This window comes from Tachypleus tridentatus, chromosome 1 (assembly GCF_004210375.1).
Source record: "Tachypleus tridentatus isolate NWPU-2018 chromosome 1, ASM421037v1, whole genome shotgun sequence".
Classification (NCBI taxonomy): Eukaryota; Metazoa; Arthropoda; class Merostomata; order Xiphosura; family Limulidae; genus Tachypleus; species Tachypleus tridentatus.
The window spans coordinates 183,406,607-183,412,751 of NC_134825.1; the positions used below are offsets into that span (position 1 = coordinate 183,406,607).

The following is a 6,145-nucleotide window of genomic DNA, read 5'->3' on the forward strand; positions in this document are numbered from 1 at the left end:
ATGTTTTTAGGTTTCATGACATGCAAGTTTAGTAGTTTTTAGGTTTCATGACATGCAAGTTTAGTTACTTTCAGAACACAACTGAATGTTTTTTACCTTCTGTCACAGGCACTGAACCCCCTTATCATAACTTAATGACATCACTGTAAGTGACAACAGTAGCAATAAATTAAGACCCAAATCTGAACACATCTGTTAAACAAAATACAATTTTGACATTTAAAACTAACTTGTTTGTAGTTATGCACTGGTAATTCTTATACCTGAAAATAAGACGAGCACACTTAATTCACTTAAATATTTACAATTTAAACTCATGTTCAATAAAATATGAATAATAATAATGATGATAATAAAGGCTTAACACTACATTCAATAAACTTTTTCAATCACTATCAAAACATGAAGAAAATATCACATTGATTAAATCAATGTTTGCCAATTAAGTTTGACTTATACACCATGAAAAATACTTTCATAACCATCTTGTGACGTAATGTTTCATTATAAGTTATTTAAAGAATATCTCCATTCTTCAAGATATTACTACACTGACACTTTTCATCCAGAAATGAATAACTTTCCAGGTTCTTACATATACACGTCTGGAATACAGCCTGGCTGGCCAGACTGTTCGTATTGATCCGTGTGTTGCTTTCCTCCAGTCTAGTCCAGTAGGAAGTTGACCATGTTTTGACACCACAGTAAATATATACAAACATTTACTTATGAGGCATATTGTAAAGCTTAACTCTGATAATAAGTTCTTAAACTACAAAATTCAAAAAAACATTTTAACAAACACAACTTTCTTTTTTCAAATGGAGCACACGCACCACCCTGATAAATAAAAAAATGGTTTGAAAATAACTGTTTATTTTAGAACACAAAATAATGAGCATCTTACCTGTTAATGTTTTATGTGTGAGTTTCCATATGTCAGTTACAATCATACAAGTTGAGCTTTGTAATTGTGTTGCTATTATTTTATTCTTCTGGTAATTATTATATCAGAATATCCATAATGGTTCGTTCGGTAACTGTGCTGCACGCCCGGGATGGTTCAAGTTAAGAGTCACTAACTTTATTATTGAAGTTTTGTACAAATCAATGATATACGTTATATCGTTCAAAGTCACATAAAATCAAGCTAAGCCTACAAGTTTTATGGTTAGTGATTTATACTTACTTACTCTAAAATGTTGAAAAATGATTTGTATATAACAATATTTCAGTGATCTAATGAAGCAAAATTCTGGACTTTATTTTAAATAGTGGATTTATTTTATTTCAGTACTGATTCAAAGGTATATTTTCATCTGAAGTAGATCGAAAGACAGGCTTGTACAAAAATATTTATTAAATTGTTAAAAAGGGCCTAAACAAACAGTAATTTCACACAGCTGAACTATAGCAGTTTACTATGTTTCTTACACACCATGCACTAGTTAAAGATGTCACAGAGAACTGTGAGCTTCACAGGTGAGTGAATATTCAGTACGAATGCTCACAGCGTGCACTAAACAGCTGGCCTTTTTCTATTCACTTGGAATTGTTTTTATTACTGATCACCCCCCCAAAGTTAACTTTCCCATTTATCCATCTGAACACTTACCTTTTTAACATATCTATCATTACATGGTATAAAAACTTTGTGAAACTTGGATGTGATTCACACATTATTTGCTTCTCTTTCTGCAACAAATGTTCTCTCAGCTTTACTGGTTAATAATGTGACATGCCATCAGGACAGCATATGCTGTACCTGTAACATCATCGAATGCAATGGGCAATGACATTTCAGAATGCATCTTAGCACACCCATATCCTACTGTGGAGCACATTACACACTCATGTATAATACATACATTTAACCAAATCAACACATGCAAACACACAATCGACTTCATGAAATTAAACATTAAACTCACCAAAACATCCACACACACACATTTACTGAAGGGCACATAACCCTGCTTGTGCTTTACTTTTCAGGTTGTATAAAGGATATACGCTGTAGTAGACATACGTAATAACAGCTAATATTACAAGGATAAAGGATATACACTGTAGTAGACATACGTAATAACAGCTAATATTACAAGGATAAAGGATATACACTGTAGTAGACATACGTAATAACAGCTGATATTACAAGGATAAAGGATATACACTGTAATATGTGTACATAATACAACGATAAAGACTTTTTAAATGAAAAACAGCTCAAATTATTCTAACCATACTTTCCACATGCAATAAAAAATTTGTTACACATGTTTATATGTACAAATGTATGTGTTCTTCTTCGTCACTTTCCACAATGTAAACGAAAAGCTAGATGCTACTATCTGATGTGGTTCAAAAATTAAAAACAAATAATTTTTACATGTTGTGAATATAGAAGTTGATTATAGCCTTCTAAAGATATTATGTATACAAATGCAATGTCTCTTAGGCTCACATATCCATTTTATATGCTTAGATCAGTCTCTAAACTAATGCATGGACTTAAAGTTTGCAGACAAAATAATAAAACAATTTATTTTTAAAATTACGTTCAAGTCACTGTAACAGATGCACATTAGTGAAATCATGTGCTGTCGAAAAGATTTGGCAAATCTTCCACTTACTCGCAGTGTTTTCTGTTGTGGTCCAAACCATCTGGAACTTTTGTAAACTTTTTGTGTTTGAAGAAATTAATTTTTATTATTCAAAACACACTTAACTTTGCTTCTGTCTTCTAGTAACCGCAGAAACCAAGAAGTATGAACATTCATCGAACCATCTGAAATTCAGTTCATGGCCACCATACAGGATAAGAGTGCCACGTGTACAGCCTTTGGTTAGCCAATCAACAGTACGTGAGTACGTGATATAACTCTCACGGTCCTCAGACCACATTCCACCGTGAAATAATGGTGTTACTTAGCAGACAGGTCAAGGTGCTAACCAATCAGAACCTAGAATGTACAGAAACCAGACAGCTTTTTCCACAAAGAATAAGGAGAGACTGGCTTTATTCCAGTGAACAAGTCTAAATTGTGTTCCGAGAAAATTCTTTCCTTCTGGCTCGAGCCCAATAAAACATTATGCAAAATTCCATTTCACACAATGCTACGTTATGTTTTATATTCAAACAAACGTATCGCCTAGATCACAAGATTAGCAAGTAGGAAATGCTGTTATTTGTTCTTAAATCATACAAAGTTGTCTTGTAAAAAGTTTACCCACTCATATTTTAAGGTAAAATTTTTGAATGTAATTTGAACAAACCTATGTATAAATACACAGTTTATAAGTAACTTATAATTACCTCACAAAATTTACCTTATTGTCTTTAACCTAATGTCTATTTCCATGTGAACCTAAACCTTTTCTTGAAGTTTTATGTCAAACTTTATCATTTTCTGCCAGTTCTGATATTTCTGGACGAACAATTCAGTGCAATAATAGTAACATTTATTAAACGCATAAATTAATTAGACATTTATCTTCATTTCTTTTGTTTTTAATTTACAGACAATTATCACATCAACGTGGGAGCCCTGTTTGAGAAAATCTGATATAAAAACATACTTGAAAACACTATGTTCATTTCTGGGAAATTGTAAGGGATGCATCTGTGAATCTTAGCTGTATTCAGAACTATATTTATAATACTTTTGACAACAAATATATTTGTTAAAACCACAACAAACATGCAAGTTATATTATAGTGTTTGTATGAAAAGTGTGGATTTTGTGGAATGTATTTTCTTTAATATTTACTCATTATTACAAACAAATAACAGACATAACAGGCTTTTCTATTAAGCAATTATGAATCATTCAGTGTATACAGTTGTTTTCATACTGATTTTTAGTTACACCCAAGTTTCTTGTTACTCAACCAAAACAATGTCAGCCTGTGATGAAGTCGATGTTATTTATTAGCAGTTAATCTCAGACTGAAATTCCTTGTAGAACACAGAGAGAACACATATTCCTTTGAGTCTCAAATAGCATTTATTCCAAGCTACATAAAAATATATACATGTGTAATGAAATACCTAAAGTACACTTATACATGTGTAATGAAATACCTAAAGTACACTTAAATTTGAAAAGGAATATAATTTTGTTCTGCAAACATTAAAAACATTTTTTGCCCAATTATAATTTACTGATTAGCATGAAACACCAGACCAAGAACTTTCTCAATTTAAAACCAACACCAAGTTATCGTATGGCAGAAAAGGAACAGCTTTCATATTACTTATTGTTCTGTAACTTGTTCCTTGAGGTGACAATGGATCTGAATTAAGTGAAAGACCCTCATAAAACCAGTTGTGACTGCAGAGGAAATTCCAGTGTATAAGGATGTGTTTTTATATTATCATGTTATTAAATATGATTCCCAAACATTGTGTGACCATTCTCACCTGCAGTCTTCTCCATCTCAAGATGTTATGCCCTAAGCCTTAAAACAGTAGCCTTCTTATTCCACTTGCTAAGCCTTGAAGAATCGATCAGAGTTCCTACAAAATGTCTTAAAAAAACACCAATTTCAGCTTTTCATTCTAGAACAAAAAATGCCCATTTTAACGGTCCCGATGTTTAACAGAAATTTGTGGTCATGAACTATGTATGATGTTTAGAAAGTTGCTAACTTTAAACATGATTGTGAAGCTTTTAAATGTGAACAACAAAAAGTTAAAACACAGGCTGAAACACTACCCCACTATCACTTCAATTTGAGAAAACTTTTGAAGTTAAAACTCAAACTAAAACAGTACCCTAGTATCACTTCAATTAGAGAAAACTTCTGATGTTAAAACTCAAACTAAAACAGTACCCTAGTGTCACTTCAATTAGAGAAAACTTCTGATGTTAAAACTCAAACTAAAACAGCTTCCCTAGTATCACTCCCACTTTGAGAAACTTCTGATGTTAAAACTAAACTAAAAAAACAGTACCCTAGTGTCACTTCAATTGAGAAAACTTCTGATGTTAAAACTCAAACTAAAACAGTACCCTAGTATCACTTCAATTTGAGAAAACTTCTGATGTTAAAACTCAAACTAAAACAGTACCCTAGTATCACTTCAATTTGAGAAAACTTCTGATGTTAAAACTCAAACTAAAACAGTACCCTCAGTATCACTCTACCATTAGAGAAAACTCTGATGTTAAACTCAAACTAAAAAGCACCCTAGTGTCACTTCAATTTGAGAAAATGTCTGATGTTAAAACTCAAACTGAAACAGTACCCTAGTATCACTTCACTAGAGAAAAGTTTTGAGGTTACAAGAAAAACCATCCAAGAGACAAACCCAAAGATATTCCAGCAGTTCTGTGAAATGTTTATGTTCCAACTGGTAATGAAGTAATAATCTAAAAACCTTTGTTAAGTACTTTGGTGTTTAAAATACAGACAGGTGTTTTAGGCTCCCACCTACCTATAACAATCCTCCAGTTAAGAGGAAAGACAGATGAAGTAGACTGCACAATGTGACAGAGTAGCAAGTATCACTGATACTGGGATGTGAGCTTTTGGTTTCCTTCTTATATTAGCTTTGTTTCACCTGATAGTCAATGCTCCAGACTGAGTTCACGTGGTGTGTATGGAACAACACACACACAGGGGCTAGCCTAGAAGCTAACAGAAATAAGCAGACAATGAATCAATGCATGACCAGACACCAGACATGACATTACCGTCTGGTTGTTACTCATTCAGACAGATAAATAATCCAGAAAATCCACCTTACCTGTAAACAACTGTCTGGTCAGTCAGAACAAGGCAAGGTAAACACATTGGTCTAAAACTTCAGACTTTACATTTAAGTATAAATTAAAATGTCCAGTCATAAATTACTTAAGGTCGACAAAAATATGAAATAAAAGAAAAATAGACCCATTCATAAAAGGTTAGATGTGTTGTTTACTAGCCAGATATTGATGTTATGTAACCAGACTTGGATATTCACACGTGATATTAAACTCATGTCTCTGAAATAATGTTTACATTCCCAAAGCATCTAATACATTTATCACAACTAGAAATCACCCTTCATTTCTGTCAACATTCTACCTTTCAAGTATTTTCCAAATCCAGTGAAAGTCTGTTTCCATAAACACCAGGTAACACTTTTCAAAATAT

The 6,145-nt window shown here is 32.5% G+C and overlaps 1 long non-coding RNA gene across 1 annotated transcript; it reads right to left on the reverse strand.

Annotated features, from left to right (window-relative positions):
- Nucleotides 1-3,989: 3,989 nt before the first annotated feature.
- Nucleotides 3,990-5,546, reverse strand: LOC143231992 (uncharacterized). The gene is made up of 2 exons (XR_013017321.1): nt 5,442-5,546; nt 3,990-4,531 (listed from the first exon to the last, which is right to left on the reverse strand). It is a non-coding gene; the product is annotated as an uncharacterized LOC143231992 (long non-coding RNA).
- Between the last annotated feature and the right edge of the window lie 599 nt (nt 5,547-6,145).